Source organism: Pseudophryne corroboree, chromosome 4 (genome assembly GCF_028390025.1).
Source record: "Pseudophryne corroboree isolate aPseCor3 chromosome 4, aPseCor3.hap2, whole genome shotgun sequence".
Classification (NCBI taxonomy): domain Eukaryota; kingdom Metazoa; phylum Chordata; class Amphibia; order Anura; family Myobatrachidae; genus Pseudophryne; species Pseudophryne corroboree.
This window is the reverse complement of record NC_086447.1, coordinates 604,602,784-604,621,617: the sequence shown is the minus strand read 5'-3', so window position 1 is coordinate 604,621,617 and position 18,834 is coordinate 604,602,784. Positions and strand designations below refer to the sequence as shown.

The window sequence follows — 18,834 nt, the reverse complement described above, 5'->3', positions numbered from 1 at the left end:
GTGGATGGAGCAAGACATGATGTCCCAGATGTGCTCAATTGTATTCAGGTCTGGGGAACAGACGGGCCAGTCCATAGCATCAATGCCTTCGTCTTGCAGGAACTGCTGACACACTTCAGCCACATGAGGTCTAGCATTGTCTTGAATTAAAAGGAACCCAGGGCCAACCCCACCAGCATATGGTCTCACAAGGAGTTTGAGGATCTCATCCTTGGCATCTCCAGACTCTGTCATGTCTGTCACATGTGCTCAGTGAGAACCTGCTTTCATCTGTGAAGAGCACATGGCGCCAGTGGCGAATTTGCCAATCTTGTTCTCTGGCAAATGCAAAACGTCCTGCATGGTGTTGGGCTGTAAGCACAAACCCCACCTGTGGACGTCGGGCCCTCATATCACCCTCATGGAGTCTTTTCTGATCATTTGAGTAGACATATGCACATTTGTGGCTGGCTGGAGGTCATTTTGCAGGGCTCTGGCAATGTTCTTCCTGTTCCTCCTTGCACAAAGGCGGAGGTAGCGGTCCTGCTGCTGGATTGTTGCCCTCCTACGGCCTCCTCCACGTCTCCTGATGTACTGGCCTGTCTCCTGGTAGCGCCTCCATGCTCTGGACACTACGCTGACAGACACAGCAAACCTTCTTGCCACAGTTCGCATTGATGTGCCATCCTGGATGAGCTGCACTACCTGAGCCACTTGTGTGGGTTGTAGGGAGGTCATACAGGCACGTGGAGGCCACACACACTACTGAGCCTCATTTTGACTTGTTTTAAGAACATTACATCAAAGTTGGATCAGCCTGTAGTGTGTTTTTCCATTTTAATTTTGAGTGTGACTCCAAATCCAGACCTCCATGGGTTAATAAATTTGATTTCCATTGATAATTTTTGTGTGATTTTGTTGTCAGCACATTTAACTATGTACAGAACAAAGTATTTAATAAGAATATTTCATTCATTCAGATCTAGGATGTTTTATTTTAGTGTTCCCTTTATTTTTTTGAGCAGTATATATATATATATATATTATACAAATAGCCCGGCACTCCCTTGGTAAACTCTGTGCCCCGGTGCCTTCAGAAAGACGGTTGCTAATAGAATAAACAAATGCTGCGGCACTCAGGTTCTTCTGGAGAAACGGTGTATTAGAAAGAATCACATCAACATGGCATCAACGTTTCGGGGGTCTCAGCCCATATGTCAAGATGTGACAAAGGGGCTGAGACTCCCGAAACGTTGATGCCATGTTGATGTGATTCTTTCTAATACACCGTTTCTCCAGAAGACCCTGAGTGCCGCAGCATTTGTTTAATATATATATATATATATATATATATATTCTGTATGTCTGGGATGGCACTCGTGGAGATTGATCAACAGATGTATGAAAAAGCACTGCAAACTTTGCTTTAAATCGACGTTTTGGAGTTAAGCTCCTTTATCAAGACAAGAACAGTGTAATACAAAGTACAAACATTTATACTGTGCTTACCACCTCCTGTGAATCGCGCCTGGTGCCAGCTCCTGCCCGGAGATACGGTGACATCACTGGTGCACCTCCGTGCTGCAGTGACGTGCGGTGGGGTGAGGCAGGTGAGGCAGATCCTTTCCTGTCATACTTACGTTTGCACCAGAGTTTTGATTGTATAAAGTATATGTAAACTACAAAGAATATGTTTGAAATATCTTCTTTGCATTATTCTAATCATTTTTATAGCCAAAACTCTGCAGTAAAAAGTCTATGGCAGGTGAGGCATTGCCTTACCTTGCAATCTTTTCCACACCTGTCAGATCAAAAGTCACAAAATTTCCAGAGGTTTATACTGCTGCACCTGTGTATAATGCCCAGATGTACCCTTTGGCTCATATATTGCATTTAAATCTGTCTCTGGTGCTACCTAGTGCCTCCAAAGCGATTTAGCTCACCGCACGTCCCTGCCATGCTGGCAAACCGGGAAACTCCTGGGGGCACGGATACATGACGTATTATCAAACATTGTCTGTGATCCCCACACTTCACTGGCGCTTACCAGTGCCTCCATGTGTACGGGATCCCAACAGGACCAAAACATGTGAAAACACCATCACCATGGTGACTGAACAATACAATGTCAAATGACTCGAAGAATGGCTTACTAATTGATTAAAGGCTGCTATATCCTAATCGAGTATAGAAACGATATAGGGTACTGTTTGATGCCCATGTAACAGTGACTTACATATAAGTAACTATGCATATTAGAATAAAACTAAACAATGCTGTTGAGAGTTCATAGGACACCAAGAGCCTTTATCAGCACAATCTATTAAAGCTAGATGAAAATAAATACTATATATAGAATTCATGTAGCATGATGGGCCTCTAATACTTAATTAGGGTCACATACTGTAACAATATACAATGTAAGAATGAATGAGGGTCCTGATCTATCCTAGGAACGAGGAAAAGCTATTTTTTTCATTTAGACCCAATGGTTGTACTGTTTGTAAAGTCAAGATCCATTTTGTCTCATGTTGAAGCAGGGTACGCCCCTGTCACCTCCTCTTGGACTCTCTGGTACCCAGTCAATCATCTTATATCTCATTGACTAGAGCGGATGTTGTAATTCTTTAAAATGCCGTGCAGCGGGTTGCTCTGACCCCTTGCCTTCAATCGCAGCATGAATGCTGGAGTGATGCATCGCTATGCGTTCCTTCAGTTGTCTGATGGTTTTACCCACGTAGAGTTTACCGCAAGGGCATCTTATGTAGTAGACCACATATCTACTGGTACAGGTCAACAGATACTTGATGTTATACTTCTTGTCCGACATCGGGTGGGCAAAGGTATTACCTGTGTCCAATCCACTACATGTGGTACAGCCCATAAATTTAAAGTTTCCTGGCTTGTGAGTCAAGAAGTGTGTAGGTGTCGGAACGTGTGTTGAGATGTCGTTATGGACTACTAGGTCCCTGATTTTAGTTCAATGTTTAAACGATGATAATATCCTGGCTCCTTTTAACATTACTTATTCTCAGTCACAATTGGCCAGAACCTCCGGCCCTGGTCACTAAATCTTCACTTATAGTAGTAAACCCCTGTATCCAAACAACTTGATTACTGTTAGTTTTCTTGAAGGCCTTTGTCAGGGTATCCTGTCGATTTAAGGATAAGACCCGTTGCTTTGTACTTTTTAATGATGCCAAGTTATATCCCCTTTGTAAAAATGTCTTAAGCATGTTATCTATTTAGATAATTGCTTCTGCCAGTTCACTACAGATACAGATACAATATATTCGCAGGAATTGTGAGAAGGTTAATCCCCTCTTTGAAGAATAAGGATTATGGCTGTTTCCATGCAATGTGGTATTTCTGTCAGTATCAGTAAAGTGAACCAACGTCTTAAATTTTAACTCTTTTGTCAAATTAATTTTACGTCCAGATTTCTTCGCTATACGTATAGATGAATTTAATGAATTACTCCATTGTGTTGATGCATCTCATGATATCGTCAAACAGCAGTGCTTTTTTTCATACATCTTTTGATCAGTCTCCACGAGTGCAATCCCAGATGCATGGAATACAGTATATCATGAACTGAGGTGGAGGGCCACTGGAGCAAGCTGCAGCATAGATTCAACACATGAGGGCCGAGCATCAAAACGAAAATATATATATCAGGAGAATCAAAGAGGTGACTATAGATATGTAGACGATAGCAGAAGACCTTTTGCCAAAAGAGTTAACTACCAGAAAAATTACACTAGAAGAAGGTCTTCTTATTATTCTCCCTATCCGACTAGACAGAGAACGAGACCTACCTCTTATCGTGGACAACGTAGAAGGAGATTTTCATCTGATAGATTTGAAACCTTCACGCATAGTAACAACTTTGAAATTCTTAGATCCCCCTCCCCAAATACCATGGGTGATCATTTTTTAGAGGAAGGTACGGATATACGTACCCCACAAGGCACAAAGAGAGGTTTTGGTATAGGAGGGGCAAACGAGGGGGAAGAAAAATCCCCAAAAAGAAGGCGACCACTATTCCATATGAAAGTGGGACAAAAACCGGGGTTATCAACCTTTCAGGGAGAGAACTCTGTTCGCCACAAACAACGTTATTAAATAGAGGTCTCATGTTTGCGCCAGACCAGCATATAAATAAATTTGATTTATATATAGATCTGAATAAATATATCAGATCCCTCACTTTACAACGTCATTTTTAAAAACATCCTATGCCATCTACTGCCAGTGGGGAGAAAAAACCATTGGTGGCCCCACCCTCTAAATTCTACCCGGTAGAATCGAGAGGTAGTAATATTGATATATTTTTTGAGTCTGTTAAGGAAGATTTTAATAAACTAAAAATAAAAAACAATACATTCAATTCCAACCTCAATTCAGAAGAAAAAAGAGCTTTGAAACAACTCAAAAAGGAGGATGATTTGGTAATAAGGAGTGCAGATAAGGGAGGAGCCATGGTCCTCCAAGAAAGAACGGATTACCTTAAAGAAGCTTATAATATACTAGACGACGAGTCTACGTATAATAAGCTAAATGAAGACCCCACAGCATCATTTAAGGAAAGTTTAAGAGCTCTTCTATATGATGCCCAAAGAAGTAAAGTAATTTGTAAAAAAGAAATGGATTACCTATGGGTAGAGCATCCCACTACGGCCATTTTTTATCACCTTCCAAAGGTACATAAGAACCTACAGTCACCCCCAGGAAGGCCAATCATCTCGGGGGTAGACTCCCTTACTGCAAATCTCTCCCATTTTCTTGATTTATAACTCCAACCTTATGTTAAAGCCTTACCCTCCTATCTAAAGGACTCTACAAGTTTGTTACAATGGCTGGACAAATACACATGGTCTAAAGATGAAAGATGGCTGACTATTGATGTCCAAGCATTATACTCCTCCATTCCTCATAATAAAGGAATGGAGGCAGTAAAATCATTCTTGTTAGCTAATCCTGACAAATCTCAAGCAGAAACTAACTTCATCTTGAATAGTATAGACTTTATTCTAAAGCATAACTATTTTCAATTCCAGGACTCCCACTACCTCCAGCAGCAGGGAACTGCGATGGGGACCAAGTTTGCCCCATCGTATGCAAACCTGCTAATGGGGGTGTGGGAAGAAACCTCTATCTATGGAACAAACGTGGAGAAAGAACACATCAAATTCTACCGTAGATATATTGACGATTTGATCATTATATGGAAAGGAGATGAACAAAGTGTGGAGCAATTTGTCAATAATCTTCAAATAAATTCTTTCAATTTAAAATTCACTTTTAAAACAGATTCTGATAAGATTGATTACTTGGACCTCAAGTTGGAAGGTATAACAGGTGAGATAGTAAATACATCTACTTTTTTCAAAGATGTCGACGCAAATAATTTTATTCCGGTGTCTAGCTGTCACCATCCCATCTGGATAGATGGAGTTCCATACTCTCAGTTTCTTCGATTAAGAAAAAATTGCAGTGAATATAGTGAATTTTTAGTACAAGCAGAGGTCCTCAAAGACAGGTTCCTATCTCGAGGCTATAATCAAACTAAGAAGCTCTACATAAAACAAGCAATATGGACAGAGCAAGTCTTTTAGACCAGGAAAGAACAACAAAAGAAAAAAGGATCAATAAGTGCAAACCCTTTATAACACAATTCAACAGAGAGAATCGATTGATTGTGAAAGTTTTGGAGAAACATTGGCCAATTTTACTAAAAGATAATATACTTGGACCATCCCTACCCCCCAAACCTCAAGTAGTATTTAAGAGGGCGAGTAACCTAAAGAATATCTTAGCTCCAAGTATGTTACGATCGAAAAACAAATCAAAACAGTCTGATAATAGTTTTTCTTTTTTGAAAACAAACTCAGGGTGTTTTCCCTGTAACCACTGCATATGCTGCAAATTTATGGAAAAAACTACGTTTTCATGGATTTATGAAAATGGCTCTAAGTACACCCTAAGAGAAAGGGTAAACTGCAATAGTGAATTTGTAATTTACAGAATCACATGCAGTTGCAACTTAATGTATGTGGGCAAAACTAAAAGGAATGTCAAACTCCGTATTCAAGAACATGTACGAGGTATAAAAAATAAGGTGACTAATCATAGTCTACCACAACATTTCTTAGAGATACATGATTCCAATCCTAAAGATTTGAAGTTTACCATCCTTGAAGCAGTGAAACTGGGATCAAGAGGGGGAGATAGAGAACTGATGCTATCTAGAAGGGAATCCTTCTGGATTTTTACTCTTAACACCCTCTCCCCCAAAGGTCTGAATGAAAGCATAGACATTGTATCATTCTTATGATTTAGTATTCTCATATAAAAGGTTCAACCAATTTCAATTTAGAGTTCACTTATTAGTTCATTGTTTTCACTATCATTAGGAATGATTTTTAGTGCTATATTTATTATTTTCAGGAAAATCACCAAGTAAAAATAAAGTAAACACAAGTAGATAGCACTTCTAGTCCCTTTGTGGTCATTTAGTGTTAGGCGCCGGGGTCCGCTTGTCTGCGCGGCCCGGTGCCTAGCAACTAGAGACGCCGTGCGCGTACAGCCGCCGGCTCCCTAGCAACGCTAGACGCCGGGCGCGCTGAGCCGCACGGACCCTAGCAACGGGGACGCCACTGGCGGACCGCGTTCCCCGTTGCTAGGCTTTAGGAAATTAAGATATTCACCTGCTCTCTGGCCGTGCAGCAAGGCAGCTGCACGGCATTTATTCTAATCAGCCTTTAGCAGCTGATTGGAGGACTCCTTGTTAAATACACTCCCAGGGCTTCTCACAGACGCCGGTAATAGCTTCCTGCATGCTGCCTTTGTTTGCTGAGAGTCTGTTTCCAGTCCTGCTGTATCCGGTCATTCCAGTCCTCAGAAGTCCGGTATTCGGGAGTTGTCATCTCATCCCAAGAGGTCGTTTAGTTCCCTGGAGTCCTGACTGATCACCGTTTTATATCCAGTGGTGTTCGTGAGTTGCGGCTCTGCCGTGTGTTGCGGCTCAGCCGCTTTACCTTTTATATTTAGTGTTTTGGAGCATTTGCGGAGGGTTCCGCTTCCACAAGTCCTCTCTGGTACTCGGCGGTGCCGGGTAGGAGAATTGGACAAGTGGATATTTTGGTTGTCCTTTTCCCTGGCGGTTTCTCCGCACATATTATAGTTTTGAGTTTGCTTAGCCCCTGGCCTGGTTGTTTAGTTAGAGGGCCTCTTGTTATCACCCTGTCTCGGGTTTCCCTTTGTCTCTCATTAAGACCGGGGGGCATCGAAGTTGGGCAGACATAATCCGCCCTTCAAACGCGGCTGCCAAGGGCTCAAGAAACCATAGTCTCGCAGGGGATTTCTGACAACACGGGTGAGACAACAGAGTTAGGGCGCCAGGGGCTATTTTCCTGTCCTGCTCCCTTCCCCAGCATTCCGTTCCAGTGCTCCGGTCCTTGCCATAAGATCTCCTCTGACCAGAGTGCTGGAATCATAACATTTAGGCTATATCAGACACTTCTGTTCACAGGAGTACACATTTAATAGTTTAAGTATAAGAAAGATTAAAAAAATAAAAAAAAAAAAATATAAAAAAATAAAAATAATTTTTGACACCAAGTGGAGGGCACACCAAAACACCATATATAATGTCATGCAGAGGCGGAACTACCGGCAGTGCAGGCAGTGCACTGCACTGGGGCCCGCCTCTGTCCAGGGGCCCAAGCATGTAATGAGTCAAACTGACTCATTACATGCCGCTGTGCGCTGCAGGCAACCGCTGCCCGCAGCGCACAGCCGCCCGGAGATAGGAGCTGAGCAGCGGTACAGACGGGGGAAGGAGGAGGGAGCCGGAGGACGGAGCCGCAGCAGCGCTTTGTTACTGGTGGAGGCGCTGCTGCTGCTGCTCCTCTGCTTCCCTATAGGCTGTCTTCCGAGAACAGCCTATAGGGAAGCAGAGGGGCAGCAGCAGCAGCGCCTCCACCAGTAACAAAGCGCTGCTGCGGCTCCGTCCTCAGGCTCCGGCTCCCTCCTCCTCATTCTCTACTGCCCGGGAATCGTCGTCTGACGCAGCTGCACCGAGGAGCCTGAGGGTAAGTATAATTCTTCTTTCTTTCTTTCTTTCTTTCTTTCTTTCTTTCTTTCTTTTTCTTTCCTTCTTTCTTTCTTGTGCCTGCCTGCCGCAATGTGTAAAAAGGGGGGACTACCTGCCGCAATGTGTAAAAAGGGGGGACTGCCTGCCGCACTGTGTAAAAAGGGGGGACTGCCTGCCGCAATGTGTAAAAAGGGGGGACTACCTGCCGCAATGTGTAAAAAGGGGGGACTGCCTGCCGCAATGTGTAAAAAGGGGGGACTACCTGCCGCAATGTGTAAAAAGGGGGGACTGCCTGCCGCACTGTGTAAAAAGGGGGGACTGCCTTCCGCACTGTGTAAAAAGGGGGGACTGCCTGCCGCAATGTGTAAAAAGGGGGGACTACCTGCCGCAATGTGTAAAAAGGGGGGACTGCCTGCCGCACTGTGTAAAAAGGGGGGACTACCTGCCGCAATGTGTAAAAAGGGGGGACTGCCTGCCGCAATGTGTAAAAAGGGGGGACTGCCTGCCGCAATGTGTAAAAAGGGGGGACTACCTGCCGCAATGTGTAAAAATGGGGGACTGCCTGCCGCTATGTGTAAAAAGGGGTAATCTGCCCGAGGCAATGTGTAAAAATGGGGGACTGCCTGCCACTATGTGTAAAAAGGGGAATCTGCCTGCCGTAATGTGTAAAAATGGGGACGCTGTCTGCCGTAATGTGTAACAAGGGCACGCTGTCTGCCGTAATGTGTAAAAAGGGCACGCTGTCTGCCGTAATGTGTAACAAGGGCACGCGGTCTGCCGTTATGTGTAAAAAGGGGTAATCTGCCCGACGCTATGTGTAAAAATGGGGAATCTGCCTGCCGTAATGTGTAAAAAAGGGGGGCTGCCTGACGCTATGTGTAAAAATGGGGAATCTGCCTGCTGCTATGTGTAAAAAGGAGGAATCTGCCTGCCGTAATGTGTAAAAATGGGGACGCTGTCTGCCGTAATGTGTAACAAGGGCACGCTGTCTGCCGTAATGTGTAACAAGGGCACGCTGTCTACCGTAATGTGTAAAAAGGGCACGCTGTCTGCCGTAACGTGTAACAAGGGCACGCGGTCTGCCGTTATGTGTAAAAAGGGCACGCTGTCTGCCGTTATGTGTAAAAAGGGCACGCTGTCTGCTGTAATGTGTAAAAAGAGGAATCTGTTCGCTGTAAGGTGTAAAAGGGTCTCTACCTGGTGTAGTGGTGCTACTGTGCGGCGTAATTTGAATAATGGAGACTACTGTGTTGGTATTATTTTGTGGCCACACCCCTTCCCCACGAAGCCACGCCACTATGTATTTTTGCGCGCGCCTACGGCACGCACTGCCCCCGGGGTGGACTTGGATGGGGGGGGGGGGGCCAAAGCATTTTGTCGCACCTGGGCCCACCGCTTGCTTGTTCCGCCACTGATGTCATGCGTTACATGAGGGCCTTGTTCTTTGTATAAATTTGGAATCAATTTTGTTGTCATGTATTATGTGCAGTATTTCAATACAATCATATTGTTGATTTATTGTATTTTGTAAAAGTGTAGCCTTATAATACAAATATGAGGTATTACCGGTCAATTGACTCTGCAGTTTTGTCATATGAATAGTAGATTCATTATATTTGATAAAAGTACAACATTAATATCAGTTGCTAACGGTGGACCGCATCTACTTCTAGTTTGCGTTCCTCCTGTTATATATATAATTCTTGTCCTTTACAAATCAACTACGGGCAGCCAGGGTTTACAGGTGGAACGCATCGACTTCCTATATGCGTTCCACCTGATGCATGGAGACGTCTCCTGAAGATCAAGTACCAATGACTGTCGAGACCGCGGGATAGTCCGGCCTCTGGAGGCGGCGCCGTGGGCGAGGGTCTCTGACGCGAGCGACGTCGGAGACGCGAAGCCCGGCGCGCTGACGGAGTCCGTGATGTCAGCGGGAGTCTCGCGGGTGGTTGCAGTCAGGAGAGGAGCCAATAGGAGTGAGTGAACTCGATTGCACTGTGCATATGTGATCTGTCCCGGTGGAACGCATATTAATTTCTCACACAGCTGCAATCAATTCATTTTTCTTTTTAATGTTAACTTGTGATTTAGTCACAGTTTATCAATCCTTATTAGGCATAGTCATATAAACAATCTCATTGGGCAAGGCAGTCATATTAAAGTTTAACTTACAGATACTTTTTACCATCTAGAATTAATATACATTTCACTAATTAAGGGAAGTGATGTAATCACACTACCAGCTTAAATAGCAGCCAGTGTGAGGAGTATTTCATTCTGAAACTCCTACACACATGGTTGCAGTTTGAGAAATTCTCTGGGTAAGTGTCCCATTTATTTTGGTAATGTTTGTGTTTAAAGGCTACAGTTGTAATTCTGTTACTGGAGTGTATATATTAACAAATGGGTGAAATGTTTTTTTGACTTTAAAGATACAACTGTGGGTCCTATGTGGGAGTTCCAGTGCTTTTAGCAATTATTGACTCTGTTTCTGGATATACCAGTTGGTATGTACTTTCTACATGAATTTAATTATGTACTTTGCAATTTATTTATGTAAACTGCAATGGCTGATACACCCTATGCCAACCAAACTTTGGTTCTCTCTTCCTTCATAGATACACTATTGTACTTTTAAAATAGGCATTTTAACCGAGTGTACCGAACTAATCCATATGTTCAGGTATGTGTATTTTTGGAGTACTTTTACCTTATCTAAGGCTATTTTCTCTCAGTCAACTATGTGCCATATAACTATTCTTATGTTATCATTATTTTCCAGGCGGACTAAGTAAAGTCTGACCATGAAGTCAATTTTTAAAGGAATATTACCCCTTTTTTATACAATGACTTTAATTATATAAAGGTAATACTTTTCAATTTTATTCTACATCAATGTTGATTATACCTAAGGAAGACACACTCCTTTAAAGCCCCTGTGTTTCTTTCTTCTTTAGGTTGATCATAATACTCTTTATGCAGAATTATAGAGTTTATAGGTGTTTCAACACAAAAACATTTTTTGGTAGGTACCTATTGATTTACTTCTCTAAACTATTATAATTTTTTTAAAGAAAACCGTCAAATGGTATTTTCTTTTTTCCCCCAAACAAGTTACCCCTGATGAAGTCAAACTGACGAAACGCGTTGGGTTTATCAGTCATTAGTCAGTATTCCAGATAGGAAAATTACTCCCTTTGCCAAGTGCACACCTTGCTAAGGTGAGGGAGTTTATACATCTACCTACTGGATGTTTCTGTTGTCAGAGTTACTAAAATCTATGTACAAGCTGTTGTAAAATTTTCACGCTAAAGACTTTTATGAATTTCTTTGCATTAAATATTTTTATTCTAATTGGCCTTGGGCCATTTGTTTGGGTGACTTTCTGGTGAGGTGTTATCCACTGCAGGAACCCAAGAAATCCAATTATCCATAGTATAAGATACACCTACTTGGAAGGACTTCCGCTTTATCTATACATCTAACAGAGCGCGCTCGGGATCTGTTTTTTCTATTCTATGTATGTTTGAGATCAGGCAACAGAGGTCTCGCCTGTAGTGCTGCTGGTTCTACGAGCGCAAGATAAGGATATTTTTGTGTTGTATATATATATATAATTGCTGAAGAGCTTGGCACTCAGATGGTCTGTAAATAAAGCACCTCCTCCTCCAATCATAATATATATCCAATGCAGGATGGCACTCAGGCTGTAGCACTAAAGCTGTTAGACTCGAGAGTGCCATCCCGCATTGTATATACCATATTTTTCGGACCATAAGACGCACCTAGTTTTTAGAGGAGGAAAACAGGAAAAAAAATATTCTGAACCAAATAGTGTAATAAGCTTACAATCTATACTGTAGACACAGACATCAGCTTTACAGGCCATTTACATAGAATACGGTACACAGATTTTTCTGGGACAGTGTGTGACAGAGGCAGCCACACAAGCACAGCCATAGTCACAGTACAGAGCAGACGAGAACCTTTTTACCTCACAACATACAGATGATGGCAAGGCAGCAGCAGCAATACTTTGGAGGAGGCAAGGGGAGGAAGCGGGGGAGTCACGTGATGCCGCCTCTCAGATGACGGCGAGGCAGCAGCAGCAGTACTTTGGAGGAGGCAAGGGGAGGAAGCGGGGGAGTCACGTGATGCCGCCTCTCAGATGACGGCGAGGCAGCAGCAGCAGTACTTTGGAGGAGGCGAGGGGAGGGAGCGGGGGAGCCACGTGATGCCGCCTCTCAGATGACGGCAAAGCAGCAGCAGCAGCAGACAGGACCCGCCGCTACCCGCACTCGTAACTGCTGCCTCTCCCACCCAGTGCACTCCAACCCAGCGCATTGAGAGTGCATTGAGAGCGCTCCATAAGGTTTTTACTCCTGCTCTGTTATTCGGACCATAAGACGCATATTCGGACCATAAGACGCATGTACTTTTCCCCCCACATTTTTGGGGAGAAAAAGTGCGTCTTATGGTCCGAAAAATACGGTATATATATATATATATATATATATATATATTGTGACAAGAACACTGGGATAGTGTTTGAGGGCAGGTATATTTGTCCCAGGTTCTTGTCTTACATGTTTTAGAAAATGTTAACTTCTAGGAAAAATGCTTTTTGTTTTGTCTGAACCTTTTCAGTTTGCTGTAAAAGCTGGGTAAAGGCTCTGAGAGAGAGATAAGGCGAGTTCTAGACATTGGGCCCAGTTCGGGTCTTTGGCCTCACAGAGGGCTAATCAGGGTTTCAGCTGTGTAAGAGTGATATAGTGCTTCTAACCTGATTAGTATGGGCAGACTGCCTGGGAAGGCTGCAGGATCTGTGTGTGAGAGACACGCTTTCTGATGCAAGTAAGCTATACAGTATGTACTGAAGAACTCTGTGTTTTGTTTAGTGACAGTTAGGAACATCTTATGTTTAGTTAGTGCCGGACAGGCAAGGTATTTTTATTTTGGGGTTTGTTTTATTTTCTGTTTCAATAAAACTGGCCGGGGTCAGTTGTACCAGAAACTGGACTTGTGTTGTTCCTCAGCTGCTGCGTGCTGCCATATTCCCCAGGAAAAGGCACCTTGCACCCCTACAGTGTTACAATATATATATATATATATATATATATATATATATATACATACACAGACTTGCAAAGCAGTCGGCACTCCTCAGCTCTGTCCACAACTTGCTCCGTGCCAGGACAAGAAATTCACATAGATCCAGAAAAAAGAACAGCACTGGAGACAGCAATATGCAGAAGAAACTTGTATTCAATACAAGTTTCTTCTGTATATTGCTGTCTCCAGTGCTGTTCTTTTTTCTGGATCTATATACATACACAGTATATATATATATATATATATATATATATATATATATATATATATATATATATATATATATATATATATTATTCAATCAAACCACATCACCATCAGAATCCTCAACGTCAACTTCCTCATCAGCGCCAGCTACACCCATATCCTCCTCATCCTGCTGTACTTCTACAGTGACATCCTCAATCTCAATATCGGCTGCAAGTGCTGGAGGTGCAGGGGGCGTGCAAATGGTGGTAGGAGCCTTTTCTTCCCATACGCACCCCTGTATTTTCACAACACCCCTGTAATTTTACAGCATACAAGACAAGGTCAGTGTACATTTATTTTCACTGCACCCCTGTATTTTTACAGCATACTGGACCAGTGTACTTTTATTTTAACAGCACCCCTGAATTTTTACAACATACAGGGCCAGTGTACATTTATTTTCACTGCACCCCAGAATTTTTACAGCATACAAGACAGCACTAGTGTACATTGAATTTACTGCACCCCTGAATTTTTACAGCATACAGGGCCAGTGTAATCGTATTTTAACAGCAGCACCCCTATATTTTTACAGCATACAGGAGCAGTGTGCTTTTAATTTTTAACAACTGCACCCCTGAATTTTTACAGCATACAGGGTCACTGTAATGTTATTTTAACAGTAGCACCCCTATATTTTACAGCATATAGGAGCAGTGTGCTTTTAATTGTTAACAACTGCACTCCTGAATTTTTACAGCATACAGGGCCAGTGTAATGTTATTTTAACAGCAACACCCCTATATTTTCCAGCATACAGGTGGACAGTGCCCCTGCCCCATGTACAACACAATGACAGCCAGGACAGCAACACCCATGTACAGCTGCAGCACGTGAAACACCAGTGACAACCAGGACAGCCATAACAGCACCCCTAACACAGCCCAGGTACACCACAGTGACTGCAGCAGCACCCCTACAGAGCACACACTAACCCCAACTGATGCCACCACCCACAGAGAGACAGAGGTCTGTCTTCCTCACTCTCCAAGTCTGTAGTGAAAATGGTGGCAACGCACAGCTGTTTATATGGAATCCAAAACCCGCGATAGTCTGACAGCAGGATGATGATGTTTTGACTCGTTCTGGTTTCCAAGTCTGGCAGGAAGTCCCAAACCAGGCTTGGATACCGGCTCGGAGCATGAAGTTCGGGGGGGGGGGGGGGGTTCGGTTGTCCGGGAACCGAACCCGCTCATCTCTGATAGAATATATATATATATATATATATATATATATATATATATATATATATATATATATATATATATATGCAAAGCAAATTGTATAGACCAGTGCGCTTATCTATAGCTCAGTTTCCCGTGCACAGTTCAACAAGTAACACAATTAGGGAAAGCGAAATACAAGTCTCACTTCAGATACCCTGATATGTAATCGACAGGTAATCAGAGTCCAGATTATTTAGTCCTCTGTAAACACCTTCCACTCCACTTGGCGGCTGCTCAGTTCTTCGAAAATGCCATACGGTACCTATGGCAACAAAGGTTCTGTGAAAGTAGGGGAGAAGAACAAGCACCTTATGGTGTAGTAAGTTATTACAAGGTGTGCTCTACACACGGCAACTAAAAGTTGCGTACCAGATAGTAACTTGAATCAAGGCCTATCAGTCTCCTTTTTCGTAGCTTCTCACCACCTGCACATCAGGGAGACAGAAACAATCGCCACATAGTGTAATAGTCAAATCCACCAGCTAAGGGCCCCTCACACCCAAATAGCATGCGTACCAAAACTATAATATTGTGCACATCAGATGAACCTTTATCCAAGCATTCAAGAAGGCACCATGAAGTTTCAGCAACTCAAACAATGTATCCACTCCTTTTTCACAGTAATGAAAAACATTTATTTAACCAAAAAGATTAAAAAAAATTGTAAAAGCTTAGCTTATTGATGCAAGTATCAGGCTGGTTCAGTAGGTAGGCCAGTCTCAACGCGTTTCGTCCTGTCCGGAGGAATAAAACAGATATTAATATTAAACCTGTTTAAGTGTCCATTGGTTGAATATATTTTGTTTGTGGACAGTAAGTCTCATATATATTCCTGGACACAATCCAGATTAGAGTTCCAGTTTAGTTACAGTCACCAATTGGGTAAGGTATGCTACTATCCCTGAATCAGGATATGATCCCCGCGGGAGTGTAGTGTTGGTCGTCACTCAGCTGACTCACCGGCGTTTTGGAGAACAGTCTCTGGCAATAGACATAAGCCGTCAGTGTTAGCCTTTCAGTGAGCTCCCGTGGTGAGTAGCCTCCACACGTGCCAGGATGTCCAGCAGCAATAGCACAGCATGACAGAGTGTTCCCGGTATGTTTTTCCTAGAGGGGGAGGGCGAAACGAAATTTGGTGATAGTTGAATCAGCTGCTGGGCATGGGTTGCAGCTTCAAAGCAGTCTGCTAGTGATCTCAACGTGTTTAACCACTAATAGTAAGCCATCAGTTTCCTCAGGAGATAGGTGTAGGGGTCTCAGACCTTTAGGTATTTAAGTCCGTAGTAGCCAATCACAGGTCTACTTTAAAACATACACTTGTATTTAGTCTGATCACCTATACAGATTACCATCAGTCTTAGCAAAGTTGTATTTATAAAGGTGACACATATCTATTATACATAGATACATTGGTATATTAAACAGTATTAAGAACAACAACATACATTTAACATTATTTTACTATAATCATCACAATATATAAAAACACATATAAACACAATCGGCATCACAGAGAAACAATAAGAGTTGTTTGTTTAGATGTTTCTTATGATCATAAGAATTCTTTGAAGCTGCCACCCATGCCCAGCAGCTGATTCAAGTATCACTGAATTTGGGTTTGCCCTCCCCCTCTGGGAAAAACACGCCGGGAACACTCTGTCACGCTGTGCTTTTGCTGCTGGACATCCTGGCACATGTGGAGGCTACTCACCACGGGAGCTCACTGAAAGGCTAACGCTGACGGCTTAAATCTATTGCCAGAGACTGTTCTCCAAAACGCCGGTGATTCTGCTGAGTGACGACCAACACAATACTCCCGCGGGTGAGATCATGGGGGTAATTCCAAGTTGATCGCAGCAGGAAATTTTTTAGCAGTTGGGCAAAACCATGTGCACTGCAGGGGAGGCAGATATAACATGTGCAGAGAGAGATAGATTTGGGTTTGGTGAGTTCAATCTGCAATCTAAATTGCAGTGCAAAAATAAAGCAGCCAGTATTTACCCTGCACAGAAACAAATAAATAACCCACCCAAATCTAACTCTCTCTGCAAATGTTATATCTGCCTCCCCTGCACATGGTTTTGCCCAACTGCTAAAAAATTTCCTGCTGCGATCAATTTGGAATTACCCCCCATATCCCAATTCAGGAGTAGTAGCATAGCTTACCCAATTGGTGACTGTAACTAAACTGGGATTCTAATCTGGATTGTGTCCAGGAATATACATGACACGTACTGTCCACAAACAAAATATATTCAACCAATGGACACTTGAACAGGTTTAATATCTGTTTTATTCCTAACATGATCATTGCACGATATCTATTACCATTATTGATTACCTTTGATGCTGATGTGATATATAAAATCTGCCAACAGTACTTTTTATTCTGTGATTAATCTTAATCTATTTAAATACATTACCAGCCCTCCTTTTTACTACCTTCTAAGAAGGTTGTAAACTTGTTAATCTTAGAGAACTGATCCTCAATCCCCCATATGGTGTTAAATCCTTTGGAGTATGGAAGATCTGTAATAAAGTCCGTCAAGATATGGGTCCATGGCTGACTTGGTACAGACAAAGTGTGAAATTGTTCTGGAGGAGATTGTCCAGTGGACTTGTGTTGTACACACTTAGCAGAGGGTGCAATGTATGCTTCAGTATTGGCTCTGAGAGTAGGCCACCAGTAGGATCATTGCAGAAATCAACTCAAGTCTTTTGGACACCGATATATGCTCTGAGATTTGTGAGGCATGGGGCACAGTCTAAATGTCTCTTGTGAAGTTCTGGATTGACAAAGGAATTACCAACATGTGGAGTATTCTAGAAAAAGAGACATAATTGGTTTTACGGTGGCACACAAAAAGGGGTTTAAAATAATAATAAGATTATATAAAATATAACTTTTATTATATATCTTGTTAAAAAGCCTATTACTGTGAAATTTTTAAAAACAAAAGTAAAAAATAAAAAATAAACAATAATAGTGAGATTAAAACATGATATAACACTGTGTGGGCAATGTTCTTGCTCAAATAGTATTATTGTTGGTAACTATGACCTTCATAAAAAATGATGATGTGTGTCATCAGAATAATGCATTAATACACTTGTTCCCCAGGAGTACTTGTCTTCAGTGTATTTATTGTTATGTGGTAACCTAAAGGACTCTTAAATCATAGGTGGTAAGCTGTAAATACATTATCACTAGTATATTGTGATCATCTGTTCTAGTAGAATGTGTCACTTACTGTTGGCAGATATCACTGAATATAAAATTGAACTGTCAGAACTGACACAATGTTGTGCCCTTGATTATATCTGATATACACTACTCAAAAAAATAAAGGGAACACTAAAATAACACATCCTAGATCTGAATGAATGAAATATTCTTATTAAATACTTTGTTCTTTACATAGTTGAATGTGCTGACAACAAAATCACACAAAAATTGTCAATGGAAATAAAATGTATTAACCCATGGAGGTCTGGATTTGGAGTCACCCTCAATATAAAAGTGGAAAAATACACTACAGGCTGATCCAACTTTGATGCAATGTTCTTAAAACAAGTCAAAATGAGGCTCAGTAGTGTGTGTGGCCTCCACGTGCCTGTATGACCTCCCTACAACGCCTGGGCATGCTCCTGATGAGGTGGCGGATGGTCTCCTGAGGGATCTCCTCCCAGACCTGGACTAAAGCATCCACCAACTCCTGGACAGTCTGTGGTGCAATGTGGCTTTGGTAGATGGAGCGAGACATGATGTCCCAGATGTGCTCAATTGGATTCAAGTCTGGGGAACGGGTTGGCCAGTCCATAGCATCAATGCCTTCGTCTTGCAGGAACTGCTGACACACTCCAGCCACATGAGGTCTAGCATTGTCTTGCATTAGGAGGAACCCAGGGCCAACCGCACCAGCATATGGTCTCACGGGTGGTAGTCATGTGACCGCCGGTCGGCTGACCGAAAGTCACATGACCTCCTCCGTGAGCCCGACGGCTCACTATCCCGATGGTCGGCATGCCGACCAACAGGGACTATTTCCACTCGTGGGTGTCCACGACACCCATAGAGTGGGAATAGAACCCGTGGCGACCGCAGGTCACCACCGAGCCCGCAGCGTGGCGAGCGCAGCGAGCCCGCAAGGGGCTTGCTGCACTCGC

General features: G+C 42.7%; 1 long non-coding RNA gene across 1 annotated transcript; it reads left to right on the top strand.

The window, feature by feature from the left end:
- The first annotated feature begins 10,364 nt into the window (after positions 1-10,364).
- Positions 10,365-11,434, top strand: LOC134911641 (uncharacterized). The gene is made up of 6 exons (XR_010176731.1): positions 10,365-10,401; positions 10,513-10,587; positions 10,699-10,763; positions 10,863-10,946; positions 11,038-11,105; positions 11,195-11,434. It is a non-coding gene; the product is annotated as an uncharacterized LOC134911641 (long non-coding RNA).
- The last annotated feature ends 7,400 nt before the right edge of the window (positions 11,435-18,834 follow it).